The sequence below is a fragment of the Hemiscyllium ocellatum genome, chromosome 7 (assembly GCF_020745735.1).
Source record: "Hemiscyllium ocellatum isolate sHemOce1 chromosome 7, sHemOce1.pat.X.cur, whole genome shotgun sequence".
NCBI classification, from domain to species: Eukaryota; Metazoa; Chordata; class Chondrichthyes; order Orectolobiformes; family Hemiscylliidae; genus Hemiscyllium; species Hemiscyllium ocellatum.
The window spans coordinates 120,246,032-120,270,409 of NC_083407.1; the positions used below are offsets into that span (position 1 = coordinate 120,246,032).

The following is a 24,378-nucleotide window of genomic DNA, read 5'->3' on the forward strand; positions in this document are numbered from 1 at the left end:
GCACCCGATGTGGCCTCCTCTATATTGGTGAGACAGGCCGCTTACTTGCGGAACGCTTCAGAGAACACCTCTGGGCCGCCCGAACCAACCAACCCAATCACCCCGTGGCTCAACACTTTAACTCCCCCTCCCACTCCACCGAGGACATGCAGGTCCTTGGACTCCTCCACCGGCAGAACACAACTACACGACGGCTGGAGGAGGAGCGCCTCATCTTCCGCCTGGGAACCCTCCAACCACAAGGTATGAATTCAGATTTCTCCAGCTTCCTCATTTCCCCTCCCCTCACCTTGTCTCAGTCGGTTCCCTTAACTCAGCACCGCCCTCCTAACCTGCAATCCTCTTCCTGACCTCTCCGCCCCCACCCCACTCCGGCCTATCACCCTCACCTTGACCTCCTTCCACCTATCCCACCTCCATCGCCCCTCCCCCTAGTCCCTCCTCCCTACCTTTTATCTCAGCCGGCTTGGCTCTCTCTCTCTTATTCCTGATGAAGGGCTTATGCTCGAAACGTCGAATTCTCTATTCCTGAGATGCTGCCTAACCTGCTGTGCTTTGACCAGCAACACATTTGCAGCTGTGAGCTGAGGCATGTGCAGCAATCAGTTAATGAAGGGATCATCCCCCGAGTCCAATCACGGAAGGGAGATCCATGACACACTGTAACATATACAGTAAAAAGCAGCATTGTTATGGACTTTCTGCATCACAATGGCCACATGCAATGTGGTTACAGCCCTTCCCTCCTCATCCAAACACCCAATTGAATCACATAATCGCAGTTGGGCATTCTCATGGACATCCCTAGATTCCAATTGGGAACTTTCCGTGCGTCTTATTGACAGAAATTCCAAAGTTATTCCTGAACTCTCTCGGGCCTCTCAGGATACCTTATGAGTTGGGAAATTTTGAATTCTGCTAGTCATTATATTTTATTTTATCAAAGCCAATTACCCCTTATATTTTTCACTGTCTTAATTATGTATGTACAAAGAAATAGAAAAGACAGTTAATTTTAGCTTACTTGCTATAAGATTAGTAATATGACTTGTGTTATAAAGTTCGTTACATTGTGTAAAATTATACAGCTATTCTTTCTGTCAGGACTTCGTAATTAATGGGCAATCAACATCATACCGTGAAGTTAATTCCTAAAACTAAGTAACTTCAAATCTCAGTCTAAATGCTTTGCTATGACGTTTGTAGTAGGCATTGGTTACATGTATCAAACTTATGTTGCAAATTTCCCCTATTATACTCAAGAATCTGTAATTAGAACCTTTGTTTAATATTCTGAGTAACTGTAAAATAATAACTATAACTGACAAATGAACTCTTCTGTTGTCATAATAGCTGCTTTGTGAGTTAACTGGGCTGCACCCTGCAGCTTCTGTTTATTCATTTATTGGGGCAATTATCCTTTCATTTATGAAGATCAGGATTGCTTATTTGTCTGTATGTCGGCATGCTCTTATAAAGAAATGTCTGGAATGTTGTAGTCCTGGCGTTGGACTCGGTCCATTGGTAGTGTGCTTTCTTTTAATTTAAGGCTGGGACAGAATGTTAGTCTAGTTTATCACCCCCTGACACCTTGTCATTTAGTTCTAAGGTAGGCTGCCTGTTTTTGAAAGTCAGGCATTTTGTATGAGCCAATATGGACCATTCTATTCCAGGTGGGGGCAGCCCAGAACTGCAAATCAACTAAGATTCAAGTATTGAAATAAGAATCACCATTCGCTACAATTGGTATCTGTAAAATGCAATGCGTTTATGTTACTGAGCCTTAACTACACACTTAAAACTAGATACACTGGATTTGGTCAATTCTTAACTATTAGATATAAGCAACAATTAATCTTAAAAACATTTCATAGCGAATTTAAAAATGATTAGAAATCTCATATGTCATGTGTAAAAATGAACAGCATTTATTGGAGTGTAAAATAATCAGACCTCTCTTAATCTGTCAGGATGAATATTAATCCAATGATTTCAGTGAACATTCAAATGAGAAGGGAACAGATATTACCTGTGAGTGTTGGATAAGGAATCATTAATTAGTTTGTATTTGTGCAATCCTGAAATAAGAGAACTTTTTTTTAAAATAATGACACTAAGAAATACTGGATTAAATTAAAATGTGAATTTGACAATGTTTGTTACAAAACCTAAACTGTGTGATTTTTGGAATGACAATGAATTGATAATTAATTTTAGAACTTTGGCAAAGTAAATGATTCAATATGTCTAAATGGATTTGCTCTGATGTTGACTAGATATTTCTTAATCTGTCAGCCGAGAATGCAAATTCTGGCATGATGATATGGAAAGACATTAGACATTCAGTGACCATTGATCAGAAATGGTTTGTCATTCAAAATTCTCAGATCTTCAAAATTTCTATACTTGGTTTCTCTACTTTTCTTCTGAAGAAATATAATATATAATAAGAACAAATTCTGCATTGTACTTAATTCATGCAATTTTTCATCTCATCAATATTTAGACATTTGAGTCAGAATTATAAAGAAAGTAAGCCATAAGGGAGATTTATTTTCACAGAAGCATACAGTCAACAGCATTTATCAATGTATCTGTTTCAATGTTGTCTCTGAATAAACAAATAAATACATTTAATGGGGATCTTTTGACAATGTAATGAGCCACAATTAAATTTTTATCATAATTTTTGGCTTGGAAATCTATCAGAAAAAAATCCTATATTCAGGACTTGCTTCATCTCGATACATGTTACGTGTAGTATCCTCAGTCATAAGAAATAAGGTGTCATCATGGGTCTGGGAAAGATATAGTGTGTAAATTATAATAAGGTTTATCTTGCATATCTTTGGATCTGGTGAGACTGTGATGTTTGCTGTGATTATTCATCCTGAGAACAATAAGGCACGTACAAAGCGTATTTCACCGAACAGTAATTTGGTGGTCTTGAAGACCATTACCAGTACTTTGATTTCAATAATGTTGAGCTGACTTCTATGATCTGGGAAATATTTTACAACATTTTACCAAAATTCTGGATTCTAAGCATTCAATGGGTTTCATGAAAACACCCTTCACTTGTCGTCATTCTCAAGCGAGGTGTATAACGCTCAGGCACTGGCTGCAAGTCAAGGTGCCAGGAAGTATGCATAAAACTCTTCAAAGCACAACTCTCGGGCTGGTTGTGACTGGATCTCTCGACCCTTTGTGACCTCTTTAACTGGTCTTTCCACAATTTTCTGGGCTGATTATTTTGTCCAATGTTTGCTTTTGTTTGGCCTTTGTTTGAGGCTTGTTTCTGTAGTGTAGTGGTCATCACGTTCGCCGAACACGCGGAAAGTCCCCAGTTCGAAACTGGGCAGAAACTGCTTTGCTATTCAATTGGCTAGTAGTGTGGCCGAGCGGTCTAAGGGACTGGATCTAGGTTCCCGGTCTAGAAAGGGGCGTGGGTTCGAGTCCCACCTAAAACAATTTCCCCACCGCAGCGTTGTTAAGAAATGCTGCATTGATCATTTTCCCGAGATTGATAGATTCTTGTTGTCTCGAGGAATTAAGGGCTTCGGGGAGAACGCTGGTAAGTGGAGTTGAAATGCCAATCAGCCATGATTGAATGGTGGAGTGGACTCGTTGGGCCGAATGGCCTTACTTCCACTCCTAGGTCTTATAGCTCCGATTTCTCCAGCTGTCGGAATATTTAGAATGTTCAATTATGTGCGACAGGTCACTTGACGTTACTGGACAGGTAAAATATGATTGGGAGATGCCGGTGTTGGACTGGGGTTTACAAAGTTAAAAATCACACAGCACCAGGTTATAGACCAACAGATTTAATTGGAAACACACTACCTTTCGGAGCGACACTCCTACATCGGGTGATCACCTGATGAAGGAGCGTCGCTCCGAAAACTAGTGTGTTTCCAATTAAACCTGTTGGACTATAACCTGGTGTCGTGAGAGTTTTAACTTTGTACACCCGAGTCCAACACCAGCATTTCCAAATCAGATCAACCATGAGTTCGTTGAATGGTTGAGCAGACTCCTTGCGCTGAATAGCATACTTCCACTTGGTTTAACATTTCGTCTAACGCCTTATTTTATTCATAAGTTCAGAATTGTGAGGGGATGGGATGAAGTGGCAGAAAAGGTTTATTGAACAGATCAGACAGAGCAGGAACAAGGCTCATAAACTCAGGAAGAAGAAATATGCTGTGGCCTGGGGGCAACAAATGACACTGGGCCCAGCACAGGTGGCTGTGTACAGAAGCTGTGATTGCTGAAGGAAGTTGCTAGATCTTATACAGTTGGCAAGTCAGTGATCACGCTGGATGATGGATTGTTGTATGATTCACACACAGCAGAAATTTGTGAAAGAATGAAATGTTTGTTTCATTGGAGACATTTTCTGTGGTTCCAATTCCGATTGACCGTTTGAAATACTGATCAGATTTTTGTGTGAAGTGTTAGGTTAAAATACTCATGAACAACCCACTGGATAAGCCTGTGCTCCCGATCTGTAGGTTTTTTTTTCTTTCTTTCGATGTAAATTCATAGAAAGACAAGATGGAATGGAGGGCGGAAAGAAAAATGGGTTCTTTCTCATTTCACCAATTTCATCTACAATTGAATAGAATGGCTGCTCTCACTCTTCATTTCGACTTTAATGTGGTGTCGATTATTTGTGAATCTCCCGTGCAGTGAAGGGCAAGAACAAGATTCTCGATCCAGTGTATACCAGAGTGTGAGCTGCAAATAAAAACTGCTAGAGCGGTACATAAAGTTAGCAACCAGAGTGTTACTCGACCCTGTGAATGTGGAGCACAGCGGTATAATTACCCACCACCATAATCCCTCGGTCCCCTCTGCACATTTTGTAGAGGGGTGACATATGACCACACCATTGTGCTTCTGCCTTCACCAGAATTATAATAACAGCAAATTCCAATAAATAGCCATGCTGGTCAGAATGAATAACTGTCACTGATACATTCTGAGTCAGAACTGAGTTTTATATTTACACGTACATTTGACTCATAATTTCTTCCGTCACTTTCTCTCTCACGTGAAGAAGCAGCCATGGAGAGGGAAATAAAGGCGATGTTGTCGCTCAATGGCCTTTCTCTTTTGGCTGAACCTGAATTGGATTAAATCGCAAGAACCGCTGATTGGTTCGTTTCATTTTAATTTTGCTGAAACCTCAACATGTTCATTAATAATCAGAAGTGAATTCGATATATCTCATTGGAACGATTAATGTTGTATTCAAATTTGCTCTGACTTTATTTCAGCTTAAGGAAAATACTGCTAAGAGAAACAGAGGGTTAAAGTGCAAAAGAAAACCCACCAGTTTTGTTGCTCGTTGCTTTGGCAAATTTCACAGAGTACTAAATGGACCAAACATCATGGTGTTTGTTCTCACATCCTTAACGCATGTGATGAAAGCAGGAAGTCGTTCTCCATGCAACTGGTCACTTCCTATTCATTATGTAATATCTTCCCTTCACAAAAGATAAAAATCCACTCCGTTCCATTTACAATGCTTTAGGTGGAATATAATGCCAAATCTTTCAAAATGCAGACTTTTGGAACTGAATCTTATTCAGCTGCACACATTAAAGGAATTTCTTTACATTTAAAGTCAACTAACTTAGACATTGTTTCCCCACAACTTCCGACCGACTACACCCCACCCCTACACCTTTACCTACCCACACGCTGTGTCTCTCCTTGTGAAATTTATTCCTTGCATGTCAACAAAAGTGCCTTTCCAAATATTTTGAAAACCAGATTCTCGGAGTGACAGCGATTCTGTTCTCATCATTTCTTTCTCCTTCAAAGGTTTGATTGAAGGTATTGAACACCAGATATCTAGATGTTTACTTACTTGAAAGATGGAATTTTCCACCTGTTTACTCTGACCAAACATTTCATAACCTGCAGAAAAAACCATTATGTCTTCCTTGGTTCAAGGATAACTGTTCTTAGTTTTCCAAGAAGACAAGTGAATAAAATCTCATGTTCAGTACACCCCCATCAGCATGTTCTCTAATGGCTTTACACCCAGTAAACCCCGTCATTATCAATTCATGGAATCACAGAATCCTACAGTGCAGAAAGAGCATTTCAGTCAATCGGGCCGGTATTGACTCTCTGAAGAGCATCTCACCTAGACCCACCTCCCCTCGCTATTTCCATATATTTCACCTGAAGAAGGGGAATCCCTCCCCCCTTATGATTTCAAATAAACCTGTTGGAGTATAATCTGACGTCCTGTGATTTCTGACCTTATCCCCACATTACCCATGGCAAATTCACTTAACTTACTTAATTCACTCCCTGGACACGAGAGGGCAACTTAACTTTGCCAATCAACCCAACCCTCCCTCTGAAAACCAGTGCGAATTACTGAGACAATGTTCCATCATACTGAGTAAATTCTGTATCATTTTGTAATGGTTTTATACCCTGGTAACAGCCTCATCAGAATAAATGAACCCAAATTCAATGTATCGAAAAGGTACTCTGTCCTTTACAATTTCATTCGTGCTGTGGGAAATGTTTCTGCACTCATATTTGAATATGTTTACGTTGTTTCTTCCTCAGCTTCCTGCTTCGAGTAAACACTTCTATCCAGAACAAGTCTGTCAAATACTCTTCATTCCAACACAGTCACAAGGTGAAGTTTGCAGAAGGCACGTGTTTGGCCGTTCACTGACACACAGCCTTCCTGAGAGCTGCAGTCCTTCCCCACCTTTATTCAGGAAGCACTGTCCTTCCTGTGACATGCCCCATCTAGAATAGAAGGACAGGTATCAATACCCGCAATTGGGAATAGAGCGACAGTTTTAAAATATTTACACTGTCCCCAGCGGAGAATTGAGCCCTGTGACAGGCGGGGATACTAACTACTATACTACCGAGAACAAGAGTGTCAAAGGAGGCCCTTCAACCAATTGTGGCCACACTTCTCAAATACAACTGCCTAATGAACTGAATCACATTTCACAATTCTTACCCCACAGCCTTATATGTTTTGGCATCTGAATATTTATTCAGGTTGTAAGGGTTTCTGTCGCTCTGAACAATGCAGATAGTATATTCCAAATTCCAACCACCCACTGGCTGATAAAGCTTTTTCGCACATCTTCGCGACTGCGCCACTCAGTTCCTCTGATTCTGGGGCTGGGAATTGGGACTATGTGGCAGCAGTGGTTACTGCCTTGTGTGGGGAAACTGGTGAAGTAGCCAATGTTAAACTGCATTACGATTGAAGCATATATTTCAACAACACTGGCACTGTCCCCGGAGTTTTTGATGTTTTGGAGAAATCTACTTCAGCATATTATTCAATCACCACAGCCTCTGAGGGAACCGACATTAAACGATCAGCCCATTCTGAGTTTCCACATATCTGCCACTGTTCGCTGAGCACTGATATTGTGCATTTGGTGCGCTGCCTAATATGCCCTATGAGACTGTACTTATTGCACACAGTCCGCGCACGCGTCTGTGGGATGCCGTGATCGTATAGTGGTTAGTACTCTGCGTTGTGGTCGCAGCAACCTCGGTTCGAATCCGAGTTACAGCAGCAATTTTTCTATTTGCTCCAGCTCTTGGGAAACACAAAGGAATCAGTTGTTTTGATAAGGTAAGTTTTTCCAAGGTGATAATCTTTTCCCTTCAAATTCTGCTCGCTCACATTTCTGTATTTCATATATCAGAATTCAAATCCACCCGTTCTCAGAGATTTCACTCCCTCCTACGATCACTAACTGAACTTTCCGTCCCACAGCCCCATTACATTAATTTAGAGATGCCGGTGTTGGACTATGGTGTAAAAAGTTAAAAACCACACAATACCAGTTTAGAGTCGAACAGATTTAACTGAGCACTAGTTTTCGGAGCGCTGTTCTTTCATCATGTGGTTGTGGAGTCATTTGCTATTTCATTAAGGCACTGCAGAATCCAACACTGACTCTCACATTGATACCATTCAGTCTGTGCTGCTGCGGTCACTGTTGCTGGGTGAACGTGCCCCAACCCCACCATCGGGACCTGCAGATCAGTTGATCCATTTGGTTACCGCTGTTGTGAGGCCAATCCTCAGGTAGCAGCTTTTACTGATATGGACTTGCGATTATGGGCGGTCAAGCTCAGGAAAATGATACAGGACAATATCGAGGAAAAGCGACTGCTTTCAGAAAGATTACTTTCACGGGTTTTCCGCAATGGCCGAGCACGATTATAGTTAACTCAGATACCAAACAGATGAACCAGGGACCCGGGTTTGACTCCAAACATGCCAGGTGTTAGAATTGGGATACAATACTTATCTGGAATTACGAGTCTAATAACACCTATAAATACATGGCCAATTGTTGAAAAAAAACAAAACCATCGTGTTCACTGACGTCCTTTGAGGAAGGAACCTGCTATTCTTACCTGGTCAGGCCTCGATGTGACTCCAGACTCACTGCAATACGGTTGAGTATCGACTACCCGCTGTGCGATTAGGGATCGCAGTCAATACTCCCGAGACAGCGACGCCCTCACGCTGTAACAGAGCAGACAAAAAGTTAATTTAGCTCTCGCTGGAGTACTGTGTGCAGTTCTGCAATTCACAGTATGTGATGGCACTGCGAACGTTGCAGGAGAGATTCAATGGGATATTGTCTGGGCTGAAGAGTTTCAGTTATGAAGAGTGATTGGACAGACTGGGGTTGTTCGTCGCCGAGCAGAGGAGATTGGAGAAGACATGACTGAGATGTACAAAATAATGAGGGATATGGATAGGATAGACTGAAAGAAGCGTTTGTTATTGATGGAGGGATTGAACACTGTGGCCAAGAGATTTTGGGAAAAGGCAGAAAGGTTTGATTATATGGGCAGAAACGGTCAGAGAAGCGAAAAGTCTTTTAACCTGAAAAAAATTCAGATGTGAATTTGTGATGCCAAGACATATCAGACTATGGGCTAAATAATGGAAATCTTGTTTCAGGCCGTTAAGCAGTTGTGTTGGCCAAGTGCGGCCACAACAGGCTGCAGGGCCTCCTTCGATTTTGTTGTCTTCCACAGTATCGTGGTTAGTGTCCCCGCCTGTCACTGGGCTCAATTCTCCGCTGGGGGCATCGTAAATGTTTTATACCTGTCGCTCTGTTCCCCATTGAAGGTTATTAATGCCTGGCCTTCCATTCTCGATTGGTTATGTCACAGGAAGGACAGTGCTGTCAGAATCAGCTGGGGAAGGACTGCAGCTCCTGGGGTGAGAGTGTGTCAGTGAAAGTGCAAACACGTAACTTCTGCAAACTCCACATTGTGTTTCGTGTTGCAATGAAAACCATTATATAGAGTTGTTCCTGACTGTGTGTTTATGAAAAGCAGCAATCTAAGGAAGAAAACAGAGTAAACCCATTCAGATCTGAGTGCAGAAACATTTCCAGCAGCACTAATGAGGTTGTACAGCACAGAACCGCGTTTGGATGCATTGAGCTCGGTTTGAGGGCGCAGCTTGCTTTCACCCGGCTGAGTTGCCAGTGTATAAAGCCATTAAACATGATACAGATAGTGTTCAATATGGTGGTATATTTGCTCATTAGTTCGCACTGCTGGTAAGTCTGTAGGTTAGGTGGATTGGCCGTGTTAAATTCGTTGATGTGTCCAGGGAGTGAATTGAGTAAGTTAAGTGAGTTAGCCATGGGTAACGCAGTGATAAAGTCAGCAGTCACACGATGCCAGGTTTCATTCCAACAGGTTTATTTGAAATCACAAGCCAGAGTCATGCCAGGATAAAGACGGGAGCTAGGTCTGGTTGAGGTGCTGTTTCGAATGTCCCTACAGACCTGATTGGCTGAACTGTACTTTCTGCATTGTTGGGAATCTGTGATTCTATCAGAGAGGACACTGCCAGCGTTTACTGGGCCGCTAAGACATTAGAGACGATGCTGATGGCGTTTCGTGGGGATGGAATTTTATTTATTTGTGTGTTGGAAAATTTGAAACTGAACCAAGGAAAACCGAATGGAAGTTTTCCAGAGTATTTGAGGTTTGGAGAGAGTAAATAGGTGGTAAATTCTCTCTTTCAAGTTCGCAAATTTCTGAACGTCAGGCTTTCAAAACCATCGATGTCGGGCAAAGAAATAATGAGAGCAGAATTTCTGTCACTCTGAGAATCCATTTCCAAATATTTGGAGAGACACATTTCGAGGCACAGAAGCAGTGAGTTTCGCCAGGAGAGAGACAGCCTGTGGCCAGGTAAAAGTGTAAATGTGGGGTGTGTGTGCGTGGGGGGGGGGGGGTGGTGGTGCGGTGGGGGGGGGGGGGTGAGGTGTGTGGGCGGTGGAAGTTGTGAGGAAACAATGTCTAATTTGGACGAATTTAGATGTGAAGAAATATCGGGAACGTATGCAGCTGAATAATATTGAGCAAAGAACCATCAGAGTTTTGAACGATTTATATTAATATTCTACATGAAACGTGATAAATGGAACTGAGTAGATTTTGTATATTGTCGAGGAAAGATATTCCATAATGAATAGGAAGTGACCTGTCTCTTGGAGATCGATTTCCTGTTTTAATCCCACGCCTTAAAGCTGGGAGGACAATCGGCATGATGTTGGGTTCATTTGATACCCACAGAAACCTGCCAAAGTAACTGAGCATCAAAACTGGCATCTTGTTTTGTAGTTTAACCTTCTGTTTTTCTCGACAGTATTTTCTTTAAGCTGAAATAAATTCGGAAGCAAAATTGAATGCAACATTAAAAGTTCCAATGATATAAATCCAATTCACTTCCGATCATTGCAATGAACAAAATGAAGTTGCATCCAAATTAATAAAATGAAATGAAGAAAACTGCATTTCCGGAAATTTTACCCAGTTCAGGTTCAGCCATATGAGAAAGCCCATCGAGCTAAAACATCACCTTCACTTCTCTCTCCATATATACTTCTTCACGTGAGAGAGAAACTGTCTGAAGAAATTATGCGTCAAGTCTAAATATGCTTGTGAATGTAACGGCAATTTCATGTTTGCTGGTTAATTCTGAGACAGTTCCGACTCGGAATGAATCAAGAACAGGTATTCCTTCCAAGGACGAGGTCAATTCTTTGGATTTTGCTGGTATTATTATTCGCTGAATGCAGAAACATAATGGTGTGGATTCGATTCCTCTCAGGGAATTTCTTATCCCCTGGGTGCACCATATGTAATCTTGATGTGGTCACATGTGAGCCCCTTTGCAATGGGCTGAAGTGGCCCAGAGGTGAAGGCGACGGGTTGGTCTATCATTGTGCATGTGTGGATATGAATCCTACTCTGGCTGTTACTTCTATCAAAAACAGCTGTGGTTTTCGTTTGTGCCTCACATCTTTAATACACATTGGATGGAGAATCTTGCTCTTGCCCTTCATTACACCGGAGATTTGTGATAAATCGAAACCTCATCAAAGTCGAAATAAAGCAATTTGTTTCCGTTGGAAGTTATATTGGGATAATGAAAAGGAGTGCAAACGTTTCTTTCCTCCTTTCATTCCATCTTGACTTTCTATGAATTTACATCTAATGAAAGCAATACAAATAAGGAGAGATCAGGTGCAATATTTTATCCAGTTGGATTGTGAATTTTAATGTAATACACCACACAAACTTTTGATCAGTATCTTAAACAGTCAATTGAATTGGAACCGCAGAAAACTTTTCCAATGAAATGAGCCTTTCATTCTTTCACAATCTTTTGCTGTGTGCATCATGCTGGGATCCGTCATCCAGCGTGATCACCAAGTTGGCAACAATATTAGATCCACCAATTTTCTTGAGCAACCACAACTTCTGCACATGCACAACTGTGGTGTGCCCAGCGCCATTTGTTGTCTCCAGGCCTCAGCACAATTCTTGTTTATGAGCTTATGAGCCTAGTTCCTGATCTGTCTGATCAGTTTGAGAAACCTTTTCTATCACTTCATCCCATCCCCTCAAAATTCGAAACTTATCAACAAAGTAAGGCATTAGACCAAATGATGCAGTAGTGGAAGTCGACCATTCAGACCATCGAGTCTGCTCGAACATTCAATGAACTCATGGCTGATCTGATAATCTTCAACTCCATTCTCTTGCATTGCCTCGACAAAGCGTTATCGTCTTTCTGATCTGTCTAGCACAGTTTGAAAATGCACAACAACTCAACCTCAACAACAGTTTCGGTAAGGAGTTCCACAGATTCACTGGCCCCTGAGCAAAGAAATGACTCCTCATTTCTGAATTAAATAGGCAAAATCTAATTCTGGGTTCATGTCCTCTGGTGTCCTCCTCATACCAGAGGAGGACACCTGCCCATAACTACCCTGTCAAGATCCCATGAATATTGAACGTTTATAAATGTTATCATGTGATTATACAGGTCCCCTCTGCCTCCTTTATTTCAAAGAGAATAATCCCAGCCGAACCAATCATTCCACGAAACTCCGTTTTCTCCTGTGTTGACAATATATCAGAGGCAGAAAGATTACAGTGAATGCGTGGAAATACGTTTGCAAGCAGTGGGTGGCTGAAATCTGAAACACAGTGCATGCAAGGATCGGAGAGGCAAAGTCCACAAAACTTTCCGAAGTATTCAGATGTGAATTTGTGATGCCAAGCCATACAAGGCTCTGTATCAAGTGATTTAAAAAGGGGTTCGGATAGTTAAGCGATTGTGATTGAGCAATACAGGTACTCTGTTACAAGAGTGGGTTATTAATACCTGTCCTTCCATTCTCGAACGGACATGTCAGAGTAAGAACTGTGCTGTCTGAATCAGCGTGGGGGAGTGCTGCTGATCCCGGGGAGACACAATGACAGTGACTGTGCAAACACGTGACTTCTGTAAGCTGTACCTAGAGTCGGTGTTGGAATGAAAATCATTAGGTAGTTTTGCTCGTAGTGAGGTGTTTACTTATAGAAGGTAGCTCAGGAAAATATACATTCTAATGCCCTTTCCCCACTCGCCCATACCACTGAATACCGCCACTATGTAGGACAATTTCTCTCTGAGCACCATCATCCAGTCCTCCTTGGCCCCCAACACTTCCCCATATGGCACAATTTCACGAAATTTCAGAAGATGCAATGCTACTTGTTTACGATGTCTCTCCTCACTGTGTAAAGTTCCAGTGATTTATCTGCCTCTCACTCAATTTAGCAAACTGGATTTCCTGCTCACAATGTGATCTCGTCAAGACTGGGGAGAGAAAAACAGAATGGGTGACAAACGCGAGTACACCTATGTTCTGTCTGCAAGCAAAAAAAGAACTTGAGCTTCTAGATTCCTGTCACTGCCAATTCCCACTGTGTTCCTATGCCTCCATGTCAGTTTGGTCTGCTGCAGAGCTCCCGCATGGCCTGTGCAAGTTGCAAGAGTGGCACGTCATTTCCGAATGAGAGAACATGCAATCTTCAGTACCCAACATGGAGTTCAATCATTTTAGACCCTGCCCATCTTCTTTCACGTTCCTGCCCCATCTACACATACCATTCATTCCAAAGGCGGATGGTTTGGCTCGAAAATGTCTCCCCAGATGCACTAGACCTGCTAATTTTGTTCCGATATTTCTACATTTCTTTTGATAACTTTATTCTGTTGTGATTGCCAGCCTTCAGGAAACATGCGTTTGGACGGGATTGTGGTCAGAGGAGATTTATCAACGTGGTGCCTGAGCTCGACCATTGCCCCTGCGAAGATAAGCGAAAGTGAGGGCTGCAGGTGCTGGAGCTCAGAGTCGAGAGTGTAGTGCTGGAAATGCACAGCAAGTCAGACAGCATCTGAGAAGTACAAAAATAGATGTTTCGGGAAAAAAAAACACCGACATTCCATTGCCAGCCGATGCCTGGAGGAAGAAAATCTTTTGTTCCACCTTAGGACCCTGCAACCATACGGGATAAATGTGTATTTCAACAGTTTCCTCATTTCACCTCCCCCAACATTATCCCAATCCCAAGCCTCCAGCTAGGCACTGCTCTCTGAATCCGGCCATCATTGCCCCTCCGAACTACCACCTTCTACCTCTCTTCATCCATCTATCGGTTTCCCAGCTACCTGACCACCAACCCCATTCCCCTCCCTCAACCCCGACACAAAAGCCTCATTCCTGATGAAGGGCTTATGCCCGAAACATCGATTCTCCTGCTCCTCAGATGCTGCCAGACGTTATGTGCTTTTAAAGCACTACATTCTCGCCAATGCAAAGATAGATGAGCTCGACTGGGGCTCTCTATCTGAGAGCAGAGAAAGCTGAGAGAGAAATTGATTAACGTGCACAGAAAGGGGATAGATACGTTTGAAAGGAATAAACTTCTTATGGGAATGATAAATAACCAGGGTTATAGATGAAACGCTACAGGGAGGATGTTCAGTGAAGATTTAGGAAGCATGTTTACATCCGGAGAGTGTTGTTTGTCTGGAACTCACTGTTTGAACGTGTGGTAAAGCTAATAGTCATCCAAATACTTCAGGAGTATTTAGCTGAACACTTGAGGAGCTAGAGCATGCACAGACAAGGACCAGGTACTGGAAGGTGGGGCGAAAATAAACAGATATTTATTGAAAGACTTGAATACTGTAACTTTTGGTGCAGTAAAATGGAGGCTAGCGCAGCTCAGTGGCACAATGAAAGACGTGGTGGACATCTACTGCATTGTGAAGATCGCGATTCACAGTTTGTGGGTTTGACTCCCCCCAGAATCGCAATTTTGTTCAGATTTCAGCTGATTCAATGATTGTTCTGCTGCTTCATCGTCAGTTCCCATCGTCTGGAGTTCTCGTCCCTGCTACTGACCAGAGAAGGTTCCTCACTTTCTTGGTGGTGAGTTTTAAGAAAATTATATCATTTGAAATATGATCAGCCAGCAATTGGCTGCTCATTCACAAAACCCACTGCAGATACTCACTGTCTTTCAACACAGTTCCCTCCCACGGTTGCACAGAGTGTTTCGATTTATTCAGTGTCTTTTTCTCTTTGGGCGATAGGTTGATGTAGATGGGCTGGGAAAAGACATTGACCTGTTCGATCAGCTGTAATTATGTCAAATGGCGGGGTAGCGCGGGTGAAATGATCCCCTCCTATTCCTCTCAGTCTGTGCTGTTTCTGACAGAGGGTTTTAAACAATAGCATGATGAGGACAATGTGAATCTACACCATGGAATACCAAGGTCCTCCCCTTTATCTCATCGCTCTCACAGCTGCTGTTGTAGCTTCAGATCAGACAGTGGAGGATTCTCCCAGGTGCTCTTTCAAGCTTCATGCTCCTTCACACAGGTTTCCAACTAGATACATGGAGCAAACTGGCGGTTAGATATTGGGGATTCAGGGACAGATTTCCCCTTTTTCTGACTAGAGTTCTGACCACGATAATAAAAATGAATTTCGGGCGTTCTGTATCTTACTCTAGATTCTTATCACTTTACAATTTAAACTGAAATTCAATTTACTCTTGCATGACATTCTTATGTCTTCAGTATTCATGAAAACTGTGCATTATGTCCTTGGATGAAGCCATGGTGAAGATTAATGATGAGTGCAGTGTGTTTCATGTTGTCTGTAGGATCTTACAGAAGCATGTTCGTGAAGTGTGGTTGAATCGAATTCTGTGCCGAATTGAAGCCGACCGAGTGAGAAGCCCTGTGATAATGTAACATTTTGTGTAAACAACGCAGCGACCCTTGGAAACCCAGTTTTCAATCAAGTCTATTTTCACAACATTTTTCTGTATCCCATTAAATCAGTGAGTATTAAAAGGACTCAGTCCCGTTCCTGGTCATTGTGACTAAATGACCAAGGCAATCGATGGCAATGATAATGATGCTTGACATCGACAGGTGCATTCCTACTCACTAGAGTCACATTGTATTACACATCACGTAAGCAGAGGAGATGATGATCCTTCTGGCACCCTGAGACAGTGCGACAATTAATCCCACGTTGTTAGTCTCACTCTAAACCAAAAACCAGTTAGCCAGCGAACTGAGCTAACAGACTTCCATTTAATGTAAAGCTAAAACAAACAGCTCAGCACATCAACAATCTGTAGTAATTCACAATTGAGTAGGTTGGTTTCTGAAAATTAAACGTACCTTCTGAACAATGAGTGAGGCTATTCCAAGATTGCCTTCTTTGACTGCGCTGGGACATGACTGATGTTCTCTATGATATGGAAGTGCCAGTGGTTGAGTTGGGTATACAAAGTTAAAAATTACAGAATATCAGGGCATAGTCCACCAGGTTTATTTGGAAACACTAGCTTTCAGAGAGCCGCTCCTTCATCAGGTGGGTGTCTTTCTGCAGAAACTTGACGTGTGTGTCAATATGCGCGATCTTTTGGAAGATCACCTGGACTTTAACTGACCGTTCGTGGTGTCGATGGTACCCATGACTTAGATGTGTTGGTGTTGGACTGGGGTGGACAAATTTAAAAATCATACAAAGCCAGATTAGAGTCCAACAGTTGACAATCACCTGATGAAGAAACACTGCACGGAACACTGGTGCTTCCAAATATGCTTGTTCGATACAATCTGATGCAATGTGATTTTTAACATTAAGAGCTCTTGGTAATGTTTAATTGATCGAAGACAGTAAACGAATATTCGTTCGTGGAGATGAACATTTCAAGTACTATCCACCTCAGTGTAACAAAAAAAAGTTTGGATGTGTGCTGAATCTCCACAATGCGTTTGTGCCAATCAAAGGTTGAACCTGCACCCGCCTGATCCGTAGCCAGCTATAAGAATAGCTGCACCACTGGCCAGATGCACAACTGAAATTTTACACGCTGCAGAGCTGTGGTGCTGACAATGACATGAGCAATAACAGTAACAGTCACAAAGTGAACAAAGAACAAAGATAATCACCATCAATGATCCACTTCAAATTGTCTTAAAAAAAACTACCATTCACAATTTGAGCAGCCAATCAATGAGGTCGCTGGTGATCAAGAAAATTGCAACTTACTTTGCTGCGTTTTCACCATATTTAGAGGTAAACTCCAGCGTAATCATAACATCGCGTATTCCCATTAATTTTCAGATTTAGATTACGTTACTGACCTGTCCGTATTTGCAGGAAACTGAACAACATGAAATGAGTGAAAACGTCCTTTCAGTGATATAATCCAATGCAGAGTCGGCCAGAAAAGAAAAGACAAAGACATGAAACATTACTCCCATTTCTCTCTGTACCAATGCGTTTTCCTGAGTTGGATATTTGCAGGAATTGTCTTTAGCCTCTGAAGTATTAATTATTTTCTTGGGAAAGTTTCTTCATAAATCAATTAACATCTGAGTTTCGAAACCTATTTTACTTCAGATTAAAATAGTTGAATATCCTTTCCCCCAGCCTAATGTCCCAATCCTCCCTTCTCTTCCATGTAAATACCAGCTGCTCCAGGCAAGGTTGGAGCCCCCAACCTGACGTTCCAATGCTCCTTGCTGCTCCATGTCAATAGCAGCTTCTCCAATTTAAGTTGGAGCTCCCAGTCTGAGGCCTCAATGCTCCTTGCTCCATGTCAATAGAAGCGGTTCAGTTGAGGTTGGATCTACCACTCTCATGCCCAAATGCTCCCAGCTGCTACATGTCATTAAGAGGTGGTCCTTGTGAGCTTGGTGCTCCCACTCTGATGTCCAAATGCTCCCTCCTCCATGTCAATACAAGCGTTCCAGTTGAGGTTGGATCTATCCCTCTGATGTCCCAATGCTTCCCTCTGCTACTTGACATTAAAAGCTTCTCCAAGTGAGAGTGGAGCTCCCAGACGGATGTCGCAAAGCTCCTTGCTCCATGTCGACTGAAGCTGCTTCAAATTAGGTAAGATCCCGCAGTCTGATGTTCCAATGCTCCCTTCTGCTCCATGTCAATACAGGCTACTCCATGTGAGGCTGCATTTCCCAGTCTGATGTCCCAATGCTCCCTGCTGCTCCACGTCAATTGAAGCTGCTCCGGGTGAGGTTGGATCTCCCAGTCTGCTGCCCCAATGTTCCCTGCTACTCTAAGTAAATAAAAGCTGCTCCAGGTTTGTTTGGAACTCCCAGCCTGCTGCCCCAATGCTCCCTGGCCCATGTGAGCAGACGCTGCTCCAGATGAGTTGGGAGCTCCCAACCCTTGCAACTCACACACCTCTATACCAACTTAGAAATAGTGCCCATTGACCATTTCCACCATTGGAGCCATTGGTGGAATATCCGCATCATGTGAATTTAATATTATTTTTCGTCAGCACCGAATCATTACTTCCAAAAGACATTCTTTCTTAAATATTGTTTATCATGTGCATATTGCAGTCAATCCGAAGTTAGATCATGGTGCTAATTGATGTATACTCAATAAAAATTACATCATATTTTTCATGTTGAGTAACTGCTACTTAGCAAGGGCAATGTTTGTAATGAAATCACACTTGTATTCCAGGTGAGGGAATGTGGTTTGTATTATTTAAAATGAACTTGTCCACTGTGTACAATAATGAAATGGATCTCAATTTCAAAGCAAACTTAGTTACGTTGTCATCCACCTTGACATATAGTGTCCTCTTCTTTCAACCACACGGGTATTAGAACGAAACTTCTGTTAATGACATTCGTCTAAAGACACACTAAATCATTTTTCGTGCTAATGCTGCATGAATTTGCGAATATTGATCCACAGATTAGGTTCAGTCCCTGCAGTGAACATGCTGACTTCTCCAGTTGTTCATAGTTCAATGTGATGCATCCAGTGTATGCATAACGTTTTGGAGCTTGATTCCCACATCTTGTGTTTATCTGTGCCTTGTTCCCAGCCTTCATCAAGGTGGAGACCAATGTGTAAGTCTCTCCGTATCCATGCATGGCACCCATATCTGCAATTCTTTACTGTGCATTTATAGCCAGTTCTCGGTGCCCCAACACCCACGCCATGCCCCTTTTGAAATATTTCCATTATTTTGTGCTCTCTCTCTGTGCTCTTCTCACCAAGATGAATAACTTCTACTCAACATGCTCCAGATTTCATTTGACAAAACAGTCATTAAGAATCCCATTACATAAACATGCCCTTCGCATCTCTTGTATTTTGGTTTTCCTGGATCTCTTTCATATGATAAAAGGTCACAGCAGCTTGACTTGAAAAAGAAAATCGCGTTACTTTTCATTATCCCAATGCGATCTACGTTTCAATGCAGTTTAAGCAACTGACTCAAATTATTCTTTGGGATTTTATAATAGCTTCGATGCATATAAATTGACCATTGGAGTTCCAATTTCAATAAGACAGGTGTGAACATGCAAAAATAGCAACATTGAAAACAGCGACGAGAGTGGGACTCGAACCCACGCGTGCAGAGCACAATAGATTAGCAGTCCATCGCCTTAACCTCTCGGCCACCTCGTCACATATAATAGCCCAGGTATGAACTTATGAATAAGTGAATTGCGTAAATTATGCAGCACAGCAGATATTTCTCCCTGGTCTTGTGAAATGCTGAATAGCACAGTACGGTTCCAAGACTATGGTCTGACCTCTGGGTTGTGGGGCAACGGCATTCCCACTGTGACACTCTGCTCACAGTGATCTGAACAAAAATGAAGAAAAGACTATGTAACAAAGTCTGTTGAATTCTGTGAAGATTTGAAGTCAACGGAATGAAGAACCCGAGTAAGAAGGATGTGTTCCTTCAAGAAAGACTTGTTGGATAGAGCTCTTAAGGATAGTGGACTCAAGGGTTATGGGGATAAGGCAGGAACAGTATACTGATTGAGGATGATCAGTCACGATCATAATGAATGGTAGTGCTGGCTCGAAGGGCAGAATGGCCTACTCCTGCACCTATTTTCTATTGTCTATTAAATTGCCAGTGAGAATTTGTTTTCCAGACTGGAGGAGAGTGCATAGTGCTCAATGTCATTATTCGGAAAACCTTTCTTCTGCTCAGATGTTTTTGACACCCTCTTCTGTACAGAACAGACACTTTCAAAATTCTAAATAAGACTAAACAGACAATTGAATTCAACAATGCAAATACCTTGATCTGTATCATTTTCCTAGGCCATGCAACACCAATTATGATCACAGCAACCCAGTGAGCAAGTGTCAGAAGGAAAATGAGTGCAGTGTCAGAGAGAATGCTGGGAGCAGCAGTTGACACGCGGAGAAGTGCATTTCCCACAACAGCAACACTACCTAAAAGCGGACTGTGGTGGAAGAATTCAGAGCGGGTTTACACTTTGGAATTTGATACCAGAGACACAATGGAGATCTGTCATTGAGTCTGTAAAAGATGAAGATTTTAAGATTTCTACAGATGAAAAACAAAATAAAATGTTCATTGGTTAGTGAATGCAAATGTTGAAATTATATATTTCAAAAATCTACCCATCTTTCCAATGAGTAGCTCACCATTTTCCTCACTTGCGGTCAGAACCACTGGTGAGGATGATCGTATAATCCCCGTTACTAGCCATGGAATCAGAGAAATTCGGTTTCCCAAACGTTAAGGTACAACCAGGAATGTGGAGGTAAGCATTAATGTGTTGCTCCTGTGATGCAGGTGCCAGTGCATGGTATCTCTGTGCCAGTACAGTGGGCTGTGCTGTGCTGAAGTTTTAAGTTTGAGCCTCACATGGAGCAGCTTCAATTATTCATTGTCTTGAGGGGTACGGATAGAAGGTGATATTGAGCAAAGCCAAGTTTATGGGAAAATACCCGTGTTTGTGGATTGAGAAATGACCTTTTTTGGATAGTGACTCCTTGATTAACAAACATACTGCAAGTATTTAAAACGTGAAGAGACATGTGTGGAGAGAGAGCCAAAGGTGATTTTTTTCAGCAGGTGGATAACATTTCCCATGTGCAGTGCTTTAAATTTCGGGAAAATAGATGTTGAACCGTTTGAATATTGTATTGAATTGAATTTTGGCCTGAGCATATTTTATCTTCAATGGCGTGCTGCAGAGAAGTACAGAGGGTTAACAATACAAAATAACAGAGTCTTCTTGGTGCATTTCTTGGGTGGAGTAAAGAATGTACGAAATATTCATAACATCATGTGAATGTGGTCGAATCTTTAAAGTAGGTGTTGCGTCTCCAAGTGACGATTCAATTCCGACTCATTTGGATATAATTTCTGTCTGCAGTTATTTTAGGACATCAGCTCCATTTCCAGAGTTTCACCTTGAATAACACGCCACACCTTACCAATCCATGAACGTTTTATATTCAATCTTAATCAGTTGTACGTGTTCATGAAATGTCTTTGTGTCTGAAGTCAATCAAATTCGAAATTGTTACGCAACCACACTGACTTTCTCTCAATGGTAAATTCCCTCCTTGTATGTTTGTTCGTGTAACTTTTAAAACACTGTGAAATCAGCTTCTACGTTTTATTTCTGGAAAGTCGTTCACGATTTAACTAACTCTATTGATTGGAAGAAACTCTCATTCAAACTTTTCTTAATCATTCACTAATGGTTTTGAATCTCTAACTAACAGGCGGCACGGTGGCACAGTGGTTAGCACTGCTGCCTCACAGCGCCTGAAACCCGGGTTCAATTCCCGACTCAGGCGACTAACTGTGTGGAGTTTGCACGTTCTCCCCCTGTCTGCGTGGGGTGTGCTCCGGTTTCCTCCCACATTCCAAAAAAAATGTGCGGGTCAGGTGAATTGGCCATGCTAAATTGCCCGTATCCTTAGGTAAGGGGTAAATGTAGGGGTAGGGGAATGGGTGGGTTGCGGGTCGGTGTGGACTTGTTGGGCCGAAGGGCCTGTTTCCACACCGTAAGTAATCTAATCTAAAGTTATTGATTCACTCGAAAGAGGAGATTTCCCTGATTTAGTCATTCAAACCTCACGTTATGTGAAAATCTCACTTGTTTATTTCAAACTTGCGTGTTTCTGCTCCAGCATTTCCACATCTCGTGAATAAACTCCTTCATTCTTTCTATCAACCCGTTTGCTTCCTTTCTGATATTTTTATGTCTCAGTAAACAATGTCACTTGCCTTTCTAATATCTTGTTATCGAGGAAACAGCATCTGTGCCCTTTCTAACCTCTTTGCATGTTTTTGGTGGAGAATGAGGAGAAGGATTACACACAATGCTCCCACTGAGGGTGACCTACAGATTTCACAGTTACACTATGAACTCTTTGCTTTTTAAATATGACGTCTCTATCTACAAACTCCAATAAGGTAAATTATTATCTATCCAGTTCATGAACATCGTCTCCATGGAGACGAAAATTATCTAGCACTCCCTTTATTCTTCCACAAAATGTTCGAAAAGTTTGAAAGGCAAACATCTCTAACTCCCGGTGCCCTGAGTGAGCCTCAGCTATTTCTAAAGGCGACTGAAGTTCAAATACTTCATAGTGTGTCTCCAGTCCTTCCAGTGCAGACAGGTTCTGGACAGTAAATGTCTTCACCAAAGGCTACCGTGGATCTGAAATCAACGGTTTTCACACAGTAATTGTCGTAGCTATTGTGTATCGTATGTTCGTGTTCTTTTTCAATTTGATCATCATTTCATGGGTCCCTGTATTGAATTCTACTGAATGATTAATTTGTGAATGGAGACATTCCCTTCACCACTCATTCGAAACTCCATGGAACGTTGACTAATTTTATTCATATGCTTCCAGAGGACAGTCCTGCCATTACTGGGATGAATCAGTGAACATTCCGGACGTATCCTTGAAGGCAAAGATTTCCTTCTCCAGTTTAGGGGATCATTACAGCACTGAATCCCATGTGTGCATTCATTAAAACCAAAACAGTTGCAGCAAGACTTTAAAACTAAGATTTTGCAATCTGCTTGCATTGGCTGTCCCAAAAATTACATTCCACATTGTGGTATGTTTGTGGATGAAAGTACTTTCTGAATCTTTCAAATCTTACATTTCAATTTTATCAAAAAATTGTCATTTGATGTTCTTTTTTCCTTTTCAGTTTCCCGTTTAATATACCGTATTTTCTCATTTTATCTTACGTTTTCAACAATTTCAATCAATCTCTCCCCTGATTACCAATCCGAGAGAATGCCACAATTTTGTCAATTTATATGCAGCTGTAGGGGGCGGTGAACAAGTGGAAAGGCATTGGTCACGTGAATCAAACAAAAGTAGTGGGCTGGTGGAATCTGGCCAATCCATCGCAGTCATATTTAAAACATTTAACGTAATTTTTAGCCAAATTATATTGGCAGAAAATAGGAAATCATAAACGAAAAAAAATTGCTGATGTTGAAAATCAAACAAAAACAAATGTTGCTGGAAAATTTCAGGACGTCTGGCAGCATCTGTGGAGAGATGGACCCAGTGGATGTGAAACATTAACTGTGATTCATCTGCACAGATGCTGCCTGCTCACCTGTAATTTTACAGTAATTTCTGTTTTTGTTTCAGATTGGCAGATTCTGTCACAGTTCATGAGAACAGTGCTCTCAAGAATCAAACAGACAGCGTGGACTGGGTAGTGTGAAATGAGACAGTAATAATGAATGCGTAGAGAGCGTTGTACTGGAAAAATACAGCAGGTCAGGCAAAATCCGCGGAGCAGGAGAATGGACGATTTAGGCATAAGCCATTCATCAGGAATTAGGCTTGTGAGTCGAGCTGAGGGACAAAACTGAAGCCCGGTGCCAACTCGCAGGCACCTCCTCCTACTGACCCCGATCACAACATCTCCTCCCATCACCAAACCATCATTTCCCAGACCATCCACAATCTCATCACCTCTTGGGCATCTCCTATCAATAACCTCCAACCTCATTGTCCGTGAACCGTGCACTCCCCGATTCTACCTCCTTCCTAAGTTTCACACACCTGACTGCCCCAGTCGACCTGTTGTGTCAGCCTGCGCCTGTCCGATCCGAATCATCTCTTCCTACCTCGACACAATCCTATCTCCCCAGACCAGGATATGCCCACTAATATTCGTGACACCCCTATGCACTTCACCTTCTTCAAGAATTTCGTTTACCTTGCCCCCAACTCGTCATCTTCACCATGGACATCCAGTCCCTGTACAAATCCATCTGCCGTGACAGAAGTCTGCAAGCCTTCAATTTCTTAATCTCACACCATCCCAACCAGTACCTTTGCACGGACATCCTCATCCACCTGGCTGAACGAGTCCTCACAATCAACAACTACTCTTTCCAATATTCTCACTTCCTCCATCGAAACGGGTAGCCATGGGCATTCGCATATGACCTTGGTATACCTGCCTGTTTGTCAGAAACGCAAAACTGTCCATCTTTCGCAGTTACACAGGCATCATCCTCCACCTTTTCCTCCGCTACATTGATGAATGTACTGGCGCCACTTGGTGCTCCAACGAGGAGCTTGAATAGCTCACCAACTTTACCAACACCTTCCACCCCGACCTCAA

At 42.1% G+C, this 24,378-nt stretch overlaps 2 non-coding genes across 2 annotated transcripts; one reads left to right on the plus strand and one right to left on the minus strand.

Annotated features, from left to right (window-relative positions):
* Window positions 1–3,294: 3,294 nt before the first annotated feature.
* On the plus strand, window positions 3,295–3,367 carry trnav-aac (transfer RNA valine (anticodon AAC)). Its single transcript has one exon. It is a non-coding gene; the product is annotated as a tRNA-Val (tRNA).
* Window positions 3,368–19,303: 15,936 nt separating this feature from the next.
* Window positions 19,304–19,385, minus strand: trnas-gcu (transfer RNA serine (anticodon GCU)). Its single transcript has one exon. It is a non-coding gene; the product is annotated as a tRNA-Ser (tRNA).
* Between the last annotated feature and the right edge of the window lie 4,993 nt (window positions 19,386–24,378).